This window comes from Condylura cristata, unplaced genomic scaffold (assembly GCF_000260355.1).
Source record: "Condylura cristata isolate star-nosed mole 26May11 unplaced genomic scaffold, ConCri1.0 scaffold00024, whole genome shotgun sequence".
NCBI lineage: Eukaryota > Metazoa > Chordata > Mammalia > Eulipotyphla > Talpidae > Condylura > Condylura cristata.
The window spans coordinates 29,416,907-29,429,279 of NW_004567125.1; the positions used below are offsets into that span (position 1 = coordinate 29,416,907).

The following is a 12,373-nucleotide window of genomic DNA, read 5'->3' on the forward strand; positions in this document are numbered from 1 at the left end:
AACTAGCAAGCCAAAAAAAAAAAAAATTTAACCCCTCCCAAAGTGCACTGAACTATGGTGATGGCACATGGGTGATTTGGTGATGGGAAGCCCACAGGGATTACAAATGAGATAGAAAAAGGCACAAAATGATGTAAAAATAAACTATATTATTTAAAAAAAAAAAATTTGACCCCTCCCTCAGCCCCTGAAGCTCACCATCCCTACTATCTCTATGAATCTGACTCCTCTACAGAAGTCATGAGGGCAATCATACAATACATTTGCCCTTTTTGTTTGGCTTATTTCACTCAGCATGGCATCCTCAAGGTAGAACTATATACATCACTTTAACCTTTTGGGATTACAATGTAGCAGCAGTGTACAGAACAAGTTAATGGGCCTGATACACCCACCACATGCCAAAGCATTGCTCTAGGGCCCTGTTTCCCAGTCCAATTGTACCCCCAGCATGCTCTTCGAACAGACCTTCCCTCTCTACCCCAAATAAACTGCACAGAGGCCCTGGAGAGATAGAACGATGAAGAGAGAGAACATGTAATGGACTTTGAGTTCACCTGCCCTCACACAATCCTCAGCAGTGAAGCACCTGTGTGTATAATACACTTGCTCCAGTCCATCTCACAGATTGATCCAGAACAAGGACTATCTGGTGATGACTGGTAACAACTAGCTTGTGTTGTATAACCCTTCCCCTAAGTGGAAGCAGACATCACAGGCCAACCCTAACCTATTCCCTAGAACACCTGGGCAGACTTGAGGCCCTTAACAGGCAGCTGGCTAAAGGCAAGTCTCACTCTAGACAAAGGAGACCTTGACAACTACCCCAAAGAGTACCCCCACAAGCAGTTATCACCAAAAAGTATTTAACACTGCATCCCCCAAGTCTGAGCACCATGCCCACATGCTCTGTGCAACAGGGCAAGGTTCATAGGAGTTGCTGCAATGACCAAGGTCACAGATGTTATGTGGAAAACAGTAATACTGGGCAGTCCCACACGGTGCCCAGCTCACATAAATTTGAATCACTTTGGATAGGAATACCCAGCACACCCCAATTATTGCTAAGATATGGTAAGAGGGAAAGGGAAGAAAATCATTGCCTGGTTTGCCTTGGACAAGTGGGCTGTCTCCTCTACAAAGGTACATGTGCCCATGTGACCACTGACTGCAAACACTCAGCGCCTCCTGGGGTGAGAAAAGGGGGAAGGGAGCAGACAGCAGAGGCTCCAGGACCAGTGAAAAGAGGAAAATTGGGAGTGAAGCTTACAAATAGCCCTGCTTGCTTTTGTGAGCTTTGGCCTCCATGCCAGGAGGCTTCTCCACCAGCACTGTTAGCTTTAGAGCTGACTGCAAGGTTGTGCTTTCATGTCTAGCCCTTCTATCCTTGGGCAGGTTTTCTTGAGCTTATTTTAAAGTAACACCCTATCACACAACAACCTGGAAAGGCAAGAATCCTCCTTCCACTGATGGACAGCACCTCCATAGCTACATCACCTGAGGAATTCCAGCCTGGACATGGCCAAAGAGTCCCTCAACCCAGACACAGGCCACAGGCACCTTCAGGGAGCAAAGCCGGAAGCTGAGCACATTTTCCATCAAGGATACATCCCTGGCAGTCACTCACAGTGACAATGCAGGCATGGCTTTGGTCATTTCCACATGTTGCCCCAGTCTCTGAGAAGCAGCACAAAGGTCAAGACTGGGCCCAGAATTTATTTCCCATCAGCAGCTTACAAAAGGTAGTCTTGGAAAATAAACTAATCCAGCGCATCTTAAAATCGATAGCAGGTGCTCCCAAAAGCTTAGGAACCACACTTTGCGTTCCAGAATATTTTCCTTTAAAGAAAGAAGGGAAAACTTGTTCAAGGACACCCAGATGAAGCAGCATGGTGTAAAAATAAGACCTAGACTGAGAGGAGAAAAACCCCAACAAAATCTACCCAGGGTGGTTCATGGATGGACAGATTTTGGTCAGTTAGCAGCAACAGGATGGCAGAAATCTCAAAGAAATTGGGCAGACCATGGTACCAGAGTGGTTTTTAATCCCTACCCCCAGATAGGGCCCTGGGTACTCCCTGGCACTTCCTGTAACTTCTCACTTCCAAAGGGACCCTGGGGCGCTCCTCTGACACTTCCTCTAACCCTTACCTCCAGAAGGTCCCCCGGCACATGATTGCACTTCCTGGGAAGTGAGCTGCCACATGCTCCCTATCCCCATCACAGAAGAGCACCTACCAGCCATTCTGCTGCAGTCTCTACTCCCTGATTCCCAAGAAGGTTTCTGTCCTCCAAGCTGGTACTTTCCAGAACATTGAAGAGTTAGTTTAGATCCAAATCCAAGCAATTACTAACTACCCAAAAGAGGTAAGGTCAACGTCACCCACCTAAAAACCCAGTGCTCGTAAACCAAATGTTAGATAGGAGGGTGGGTCTGGCTGGAGGAATTATTAGAAAGACACGCTCATCAGGCAGGATCCCAGATACATAGGGCATACCAAGGCCCTAAGTGTCATACAAAGGAAGGAAATTAAGGACTGGCCCTGCAAGGACATGTCCCAGCATTTAATCTTTACAGAAGGGTCACTGAGGAACTGAGGAAAGATGGTGGGTAGAGGCAGAGCCCTGCTGGTCAGCATCTAGGAAACACACACAGCATCTAGGAAGGAAGTGGCACCGGAGCTTCAGATACCTGGGAACCAGCTTCAAGGGGAGTAAGGCAGCAATGGACTTGTGTCCAGTCTCCATAAATGCTTAAGAATGAAGGGTCAAGGCCCTCCCTGGTGGCGCAAGGGGTTAAAGCACAGCAGTATGAAGCTGGCTGCTACTGCTTCAGCACAAGTTGGATCCCTGGCCAGGGAGGTGACTCACATGGCATGGCAGACTTCTGCCTCATCTGCTGCTCCCCTCAGCAGTGTACTTCATCAATATGCCTGTTCTGCTCCCCATTTGTTTCTGGTGAATCCTCTCACCACCCCTGCACCTCTGGCCTGTACCCAGTTCTGTATGCATAAATAAATAAATCTTTAAAAAAAAAAAAAAAGAATAAAGGGTCAGCTTCCCAGGGCCAGGGGTGGGGAGAGCCGGGGTGATGGTCAGTAGACCCAAAATCTCTCCACTACTGCTTCCTTGCTAGTCAGAGGCTTTCATATTAAACCCTGAATTCTCACAAGGTACAACGCAAATGTCAGCAAAGAGTCAGGCAAATGTCGCCTGACTCTCCACCCTAAAATACAGAGCCTGAGAAATCTGCCATAGTAACAAGGCTTGGGTCAAACCCTCAGTAAGATTTTGTCCCAGACCAGAGATGGCCAGAAGTCACATGTCCAACAAGGGCTACAATGTCTTTCTTCCACCTGCACACACAGTGCCTACATGTGGGACTCCACAACATGGGTGAAGCCACACACACACAGCTGCACACATGTAGTCAGAACACCACATGGGTATGAAGCCAGCACATACTCTGTCGTCTGAGAAGAGGCAATAATGCAGACCATACATCCAGAGAAACCATCCTAAGCAGGATCAGGATCCCTAGCAGTCAACAAAGTCAACCTCGCCTCAGAGTGTCTGAAGAAGGCCTGTCAAAACAACTCAACCCTAAGTAAGACTTCCTCAGGAAGTCACCCAGCATGCCAAGCCACCAATCCTCTGTGGAGGGAGGCCACAAAGCTAACACAAGTCAGAAGGGATGAGAGGACCTAGCCACAGCTACACAGAGGTCACTTAGCCTTTTCTGAATCAGCTCTGCAAGGGAGCCTCCTGCCTCCTCCAAGGTATACCATACTACCTTGCCTTCTGCCACCATCATTAAGATCCAGGCTCACTGTCTAAACTTCCAGACTAAGACCCAGCCTGAGACCCAGCCTGGGTCCATTCTGACCCTGGGGACACTAATGCCAGATACGTCCTAAGTGTTCATCAGGTCTTGGTGGGTAGGGAGGGGTTGACTCTTCAGAGCAAACTAACACTGGGCACATTTCAAATTGCCAGAGAAGAGCCCCCTGAGGAATTCTAGGAAGACATGAGAACAAAGAGAATCATCTTTCTCATGTTACCAACATAGTTTGTTACTAAAGGATAAAGCAAAAAGTAACAATGGCTAACAATTACTGCCCTTGTATTCTGTGCAGGTGCCAGCACTTTACATGCCTGATGTCATTTCATCCTCAAACCTCAGACAAGGTGCTGCCAGTATTACCCAACTTCACATTGGACTGCACTGTCACCCACACTCCACACTGAGCCTGCCACTTGTCACTCACACTTCACACAAGGACTGTTACCGACACTTCACACTGGGACTGTCGCTGCCGCCCACACTTCACACAGGGACACTCATTATCAAGAGGACTGTCATTGTCACCAATACTTCAGATGAGGACTGTCACTGTCACCCACACTTCACATGAGGACTATATTGTCACCCACACTTAACATGTGCGAAAAGTGAGACTGAGAGAAGTCCAGCAATCATACAAGGTCACAAGGCAAGAAGTTAAACCTGGTGAGCTATCTCTCACACCCAGCCAGTCTGAATTACAGCCTTCTTGGACAGTCTGACTCTAGGCCATTCCCAATAGGTCCTTCCCAAGCCTCTGGGAAAACTTCCTAGAACAAAAACCATTATACCTGTGACTCCCCTCTAAAAGCAAGCTCATCTTACTCCTTAGTGAAATACTGAACCTGCAGGAGTGAAGCCCCACTGTGGAAACCAGCTCCTCTCATAGCACAGCCAAGACCATGACTCATAAGCACCCTTACCTTCTGTAAATACACTAGAACCATCAGTTGATGAAGCACATATTTCTGATCTCCTACCTCTATGCACAAGCCAAGGGAAGGAGCTCAAAGGATTTTATCAATACTGCCAAGCTGCGTCACAAGGCCAATTTTCATTTTCATTTCAGCAAGAACCGTCCCCCTCACACCCTCATGAACACACACTCCAACCACACTCAGAACCACAAAGCAGACCCGGATCCCAGCATTATTTCCTTCCAACAAGCAGCACAGCAATCACACAAGTAAGACAGAGAACATAGACGGGGAGAGAGGGCAGTCCCCTGACCTGACACAATACACAGTGGGGGGAGGCTGGACAGGGTACCTCCTGACCCTCTCAGGTCACCTAATTCACACCAATAACCCCAAACCCAAACCCAGGACTCTGATGGCTCTGAGTCATAATCACACAGATGCCACTCTCAGACCCAAGTCGTCTTTTTTTCCCCACCAAAGTGCTAAACTACTTAAGACTCTCATTCCTTTTTTATTAAAGATTAGTTTATGCATACAGAACTGGGGTACAGGCCAGAGATGCAAGGGGTAAGAAGATTCGTCAGAGACAGAGTGAGGAGCAGAACAGGCAGATATACTGAAATACACTGCTGAGGGGAGCAATGGGCAGGTCAGGAGAGGTCTGCTGTGCCATGTGGGTCACCTCCCTGGCTGGGGATTGAACTCGCGCAGCAGTGGCTGCAACAGCTTCATAGTGCTGTGCTTTAACCCACTGCACCACCAGGGTGGGCCCAAGACTCTTTCTTAAAGTACCACAGCCCACCCCACCCTTAAACCCAAGGCCACTCAATGGACACCCACCTGTCTTCTCCCAACTCTGCCAAGAATGGCAGGATTCAAAACATCCAAGCAATGCACAAACAAGAAAACTCAAACCAAGAGTAACAGCTGTTGGAATAATTCCCATGGATGTTTCTGAGAAGTGTTTTAATCACTCTACGCATTTTGGAAAACTGTCTAAAACCTCAAGCCAGAACAATCTCAGAATCTAAAAAATGCCAATTACTGGTAAGGTCCAGGGCACTTGAATTCAGGAAGCCTCTTCCTGGAAAGTTATCTGAAGTAACTTTTTCAGATTAAGCAAATGCCTATATCCTGTAATTCTGTCTATCACCACTACATCATGGAGCACAGCAGTATATTCTCCTACGTGTATGAAGACCATCCTATGAGACAACCCCTCAGACAGTTTATTTTTATCTGTTAGGGACTGTACTTTCACCTAATATATGGCACTATTAAGCTTGGGAAGGGAAATCCAGAACAAATTAAGTTCATGCCTGGATCAGTAAAGTCACAAACACAATCCTCTGTTAAAACCCATCCCCACGACACACCAATGCTAAGTCCCTTGCCCATGACAACCTACCCACTTCTGCTGCCCTTTCCAGAAGGACACGTGACCTTTTCTCTGGCCAGTAAGGAACCTTTCCTGGGTGTTTGTCCTGTCTTCTTTCTGCAAGTCAACCTTGGTGGCCATACATCCTCTCTGACCTGTTTTAAGTCTGCAGCATGTCAGGGATACCTGCTCATCTTTAAGTCTGTACCACTTTCTACATACAGTTAGCCCCAAATGAATCTTAAGTCTGCTACACTACTACCAAAAAAAAGTTACATTTTTAGAGCTCTGCCTGACAAACAAGTTGATAGTAAGTCTACCAAGACATTTCAATTCAGAATCAGCACATTAGTATCTATTCCCCAGAAGACTTCAAAATGAACTCTTACTGACTCAGGGGTCCCCTTGCCCAGACTTCAGCAGGTAGAAAAGTCCCTTGTACTGTTGGAAAAGACACATTAAAAACTTAAAAAGTGGGCCCTCCCTGGTGGCACAACAGGTATAAGGCACAGCACTATGAAGCTATCTGCAGCCACTGCAAAACAAGTTCAATCCCCAGCCAGGGAAGCCTGTACCCTAGGGTCTGTATGCATAAATAAATAAATCTTTAAAAATATATATATATAAATTTAAAAGTTTGCTAAAGGGAGGCAAAAGATACACATTGATGAGGTCAATTAATTAAACTGCTAACAAAACACTAAACTTTAAAATCCCAAGTCATCCTAAGGTTCCAGTGGATCTTCTCTGAAGAGGTGATAGGGCTGGCCTTAACCTTATATACACAGGAATATAGATGAAAAGAGGAAAAAAATTCATCACAAACTAAAAGCAGCTGACCAATTCTACTAATGCCTTCGAGCCAAGAATTCATTGCTACACTCCTACTTTCCCCAAGCCATTGAACAACTGGGGAATGTGTTTCTTCTGTAATTTGAGTGACGATCATAGCAGATTTCACAACTGCCCAAAATGCAAGAAAACCTGTGTCACTGCCACAAAAATCCAGTGAGTGGAAACAAGTGACAGGAATACTGGGGACTGAAACACACCACCAAACAACCCACACCTATCCCAGGCCAGCATACATTCAGGAATAACACAAGAGGTACAGGGGCCCCTCCTGATTTTAAAAGCAGATAATGATAGATCTCCCTGGTAAACACTTTCCCATCTCAATAAAGGAGGAACTCTCCCTGAGAGTCAGGATGAGGAGTTCAGTAGGTCCTGGTCACAAAGTAAACTGAGAGTCTGTGCCATGAGCACACAAGCAAGAGCATAGTGAATGCCTCCGTGCTCTGCTCTTGTGAGCCAGTCAGTGAGCAGGACTGCATGGACACCACCAAAAGAAGCTATGTACCCATCACTTCATATGTTCCCAACTTAACCATTCAAGATCAATATTACCATCCCTTTTCAGAAATGGGAATCAAGTCACATCAGTAGCAAGAGACCCAGCAGCGCTCACACCCCAGCAGAGGTTAAGTCAGGCTCGCCCAAGACACACTACAGGTACCTGCTGCCCAGGAACAGGCTTCGTTCGGCCTTGGTCTGCACACTGGATGCAGGTTAGTCAGTTACCCCGGCACTGGAAGAAGAGGTTGGCTACCATAGCACAACACGACTTTTTAAAGTGTGCTCAAAGGCATCATCTCATTAGGCTGAATTCAGTTTGAAAATTCAAACCAAAAACTAACCAGCAGAGCACGGCAGGTGGTGCTGGGTTGAGAAGAGGTTGCAGGAGGTACAGCTGAAGGACCCTTCACCTCTAACAAATGGAAACTCTCTCTCTGCCCACCTTCCCTCCCAACCCCACCTGCACACTCAAATCCCACAGTCCTGAACCTTTCCCCAACACTCCTGCTCAATCATTGGGGGTCTCCCTTTTCGGTACTGTCCATCCCATTAACACATTCTCTCTCAGATGCTGACCCAACTCTCAGACAGGTATCAAACCTTCAGTCCTTTCATATAAAAACCCAGAACAGGAGATCAGGACAGGAAGGTAAAGCCCTACAAACTCACCTGTGAAACAGGGTTACATCTCTGAAGATTGAGGGGGCTGAGGGAGCACACTGAGAAGCTCTTTCCTGAGGATTCCCAGGCACTTCCTAAAGAGACCTGCAGATATTCAATTAGAATGAATTCCTTTGTCTTCTAAAAAGACTAACCTACATTTTCATCAGACAAAAAGAGGTCACAAATACAATCTAGAAAGTGAGGGGAGGGGCAAGAACCTATGTTTGACATTCCTTTTACTGAAAAATCCTCAGTCCCTTTGTCAAAAATCCAGGTATGCATGTTTTGTACTGGTACTTCTGATTCTAAGGTCCCAGTCTCACTACCCCCAACTTAGGACCAACCCCTCCACTTGCTTCTAAGGGACCTAGTCTCACTACCCCCAACTTTGGACTCTTCCCCATCTAATTCTAAGAGTTGGGAGGGAGGGGCTTTGGGGGAGAGAGTAATAGCACAACTTCAGGAGTGGTCTTATACTGCTGATCCGTAACAAGTTGTCTTCCTGATTCAATTCTAAGACGCAGCTTTACAACACAGAGAATAAATGACATTACCTTAGAGAATAGCACTCTGAGTCCAGACTATCCAGCTAATCTTCTAGAACAGCTCAGCTAGCTGGCGAGCATCCTTCATAGGCAGAAAGTTCTGTGAGCTTCAAACTATGACACTGCCAACTTGTTCTTCTGGTTCAGCCACACTCCCCACCTGACAACCACTTGATGTGCTATTACCCCAGAATGGCTGCCCAAGAAGACACCACCTACTCACCTGTTTCACAATATTCCTTGTTTTCTACAATGTGGATAAATTAACTCAACCAGAAAAAATAAAGTCCAGGAAAAGTCTTGCCTATTCCATTTGAAGGCACAGAACTATCCAAGTGTAAGTATTTGTGTTGCCCACACTTGTAGAGGTTAATTAGCACATTGAAAGTCCGTAACAAAATTCAGTGGTAAGGGTGTTACATTTCTGTCTCTGTTGGAAATGACAAGACTCTGCAGGTCATTCTTAATTTTCTCCCAAAAGAACAAACTCCAGAAAAGCCAATATTTCTGAATGTCTTCACTATGTTCTCCTTCATGTCAGGAACATCCTTTAGTCCTATGCTAAGGCCCATCACACCCAACCACCTAGCCTGAGCCTCACCACGTACCTGGGCCAGTCTCTTGAATGGGATTTACCACTCAATATAAATCCTAGACCCCATCTCAGCCCTGGCGCCCAGCCAGACTCATTTTCCACTAGTCTCTCTTTTTCCTTATCTGTTCAACTACTCCATCTTTCCTCCGTCCCAGGCACTCTGACAGAAAACATTCTTTTTCTTTCCCTACTTAGCTCTCACCAGGACTTCTCAGCTTGTGTCCTGCTCACTAGGTTTCAGAGCCTCTTCCTTCTTTTAAGTTTTCCCATTTTTGACTTTACAACTTATCTCTCACTAAATTTCAGGGTAAAACCGTGAGAGCAGGGACCCCTAGCACAATGCCAGAGGCACTCTCAGTATGACTGAATAAATCAATCCAGAAATCACTATTTGCAATGCCAGAAATTCACTAAGTAAACAATGCAAAGACAGAGGAGCCACCAAAGTGTGACAAGGTTGTATTAAAGTATCCCTTACTTTTAAAAATAAAAAATACAGGCCCCTTGGTGGCATAGGGTTATAGTCTCAGCACTATCAAGCATCACTAGCCACCACAGCATGAATTTCACCCCCAGAAAGAGAGCTAACATTACAGCAGACCTCTCCTGTCTCGCCCACCCTCTTTTCCCCTCAGCAGTGTACTTCAGTAGATCTGCCTGCTCTGCTACTCACTGTCTCTGGTGAATCCTCTCACCTCTATACTCCAGTTCTTGTATGCATAAGTAAATAAAAATAAATCTTTAAGAAAAAAAAATGGTAAAATACAGAGGTAACCAAAATTTTGTTGTTTTTTTTTAAACTACTGCTAATTCTAATCCAGAGATTCTAGGTTTGACATTTTTTTTTTAAAGATTTATTTATTTCTGCATACAGAATTGGGGTACAGGCTAGAGGCTCAGGGGCGGTGAGAGGCTTCACCAGAGACAGAGCGGGGAGCAGAACAGGCAGATCGGCGAAGTACACTGCTGAGGGGAGCAGCGGGCCGGTCAGGAGAGGTCTGCCACACCATGTGGTCACCTCGGGGGCAGGTGGGAATCGAACTCATGCGGAAGCGGCTTTAGATTCTCAGTGCTGTGCTTTAACCCGCTGCGCCACCAGGGAGGGCCAGGTTTGACATTCTTCCAAGACTTTTACCAAGAGTACATTTTTTTTTAAGGGTAGCACTATTTCTTTTTTCACTACCAAAATACATGGTGCTGTACTAATAATGAAAAATGTATGTCATCTGAGTGGAAATAATACATCCACGTCAGTAAGTAATACAGGAACATCCCATCTCTAGACCATGATGAGGCAATGTAAAACCAGCATCAGACCGTTAGGAAAGGAATACAAAATAAAAGATGAAGGGTGGGAAAGTAAGTATGGGGGCTAACAAATCACTTTCAAAACTGCACTGTAAAGTTACTCTACAAAGACAACTTTTCTGAGCTGGAAGCTGAGGAAGCTAAGGCAAAGGGGGTGATTCTATGCCTTGGCTGCTTAAGAGGCCATCTGGTAACTCTGTTTGAGGACAAAAGAGGGCCTGGAATGGTATCCCCAGGTCATGCCCCAACTCCAAGCAGAGGCTGAGTAGCCTGCACAAGTAAAAGAACTTGTTTTAGGACCTCCAAGGAAATGCTCACAAATTGGGTTTGCAAAACAGGAGTCTTTCTCTCTGGGTGTTCTTCAGGGCAAGCTCAAGCCCAGATGTGCCTCTCCACCACAGTGGACTTGGGCAAGTATTCTGGCCTTCGGGATTCTTGGTTTCATCTTCTAAACTGAACTGTATCCCCCCCTCCACATCAGCTTGTTATGGGCACTGAAAATGTTTGAGCACTGAGCTTGCTTGGCACAGAGTAGGCATGCAAATCTAACAGCTAACATAGTCCCCTCCGCAACAGCTTTTTGCCAGGTCTGATCAGCTACTGATCTTGGAGTTCTGAGCTGGTGCCAGCAAATCTTATGTCAGAAAACTTGTAACCACTACCCAATAAAAAGAAACATCAGCAAGACAGCGAGTCCAAGACAGAACCAACTCCTGTCTCTTGATGTCTGTACTGCCAGCCAGAAGGTGTCACTGTGCGAAATGGACACAGAACCGTGTGTACTCCACGAAAACCGAAAGAAGTAAGATGAGGAAGAGAGAAAATTAAAGGCTCAAGTGACTCATCCAGACTTTGAACCAAAGAATCCAAACCTCAGATAAGAATAAACTACACATCGAAAGAAACACAAATTAAGCAGTCCCTGCAAAATTCCCAGGGCAGGGAAGAAACACAACTCCGTTCCTAAGGCAGGGTCCTCATTCATTGCTAAGTCCCAGTGAGCGCACACCCAGTGTCAGTCTCTCTCCCGGTTGGGGCCCTGCCCATAAACCTTTCCTTGTTGAAGTGATCAATTCCGATTCTTGGCAATAATCCCTTTAAAAGGCCAGCTGCAGCTGTTTAGTCACTGATGCAGACCCACTCTGGGTGGGAAAAGGGTTATCAGCGCGGACGCCGTGTAGATGGAGAAGCAGATTTAAAGTGTGGGGCCCTGAGGTGGGCTGGAGCCCAAAGGAGGCAGGGTCCAATTTCTGGGGATCCGGCGGGAAGGGCGCAGACCTGGAGGCCGCCCGCAGGCGTGGGCGCCAGGGACTCTTATTCTGACACGGAGCCGCCGCACCGTCGCCGCGGGGCTCAGCGCCGCCGCCCGGGACCCCCACCGGCCCACGTGCGCCCCCCACCCCGCCCAAAGAAAGCTGCGCCCGGCTGCCCAGCCCCTCCCACTGGCCCAGGAAGCGCTGGAGGAACAGGGCCGCACAATCCCGGGACCCCCGCCCGCTCGGCCCCCACGTGCCCGGGCGGCGTCGGGGCGAACTTTCCCCGGCCGAGCGGAGCGCTTGGGACGCGAGAGAAAACTCACGCGCTCTCACTTTTCCAGCGCTCCAGGGGTCCCCGCAGACCCCGATCCCCGCCCAGCCAAGCCCCTGCCCCCTCCAAGTTTTGTCCGGAACTTACCCGGCCGCGGTCGGCTGGACCCTAGGGCAGCGCGCGGAGTGGCGGACTCTCAGGACCGGGGTCTTCCGCGGAGCCGGGCGGCCGAGGGGC

General features: G+C 47.3%; 1 protein-coding gene across 2 annotated transcripts in view; it reads right to left on the bottom strand.

Annotated features, from left to right (window-relative positions):
• GATAD2A (GATA zinc finger domain containing 2A) overlaps positions 1-12,361 on the bottom strand; it is a 70,204-nt gene extending 57,843 nt beyond the window's left edge. The window contains exons 1-2 of one of the 2 annotated variants that reach the window (XM_012729167.1): positions 12,284-12,329; positions 8,168-8,263 (exon numbers count right to left, since the gene is read on the bottom strand). The gene's annotated coding sequence lies outside the window, so the exon portion shown is untranslated. Of the gene's footprint in view, positions 1-8,167; positions 8,264-12,283 lie in introns of both variants that reach the window. The other variant, XM_012729168.1, reaches the window with a different exon arrangement.
• Between the last annotated feature and the right edge of the window lie 12 nt (positions 12,362-12,373).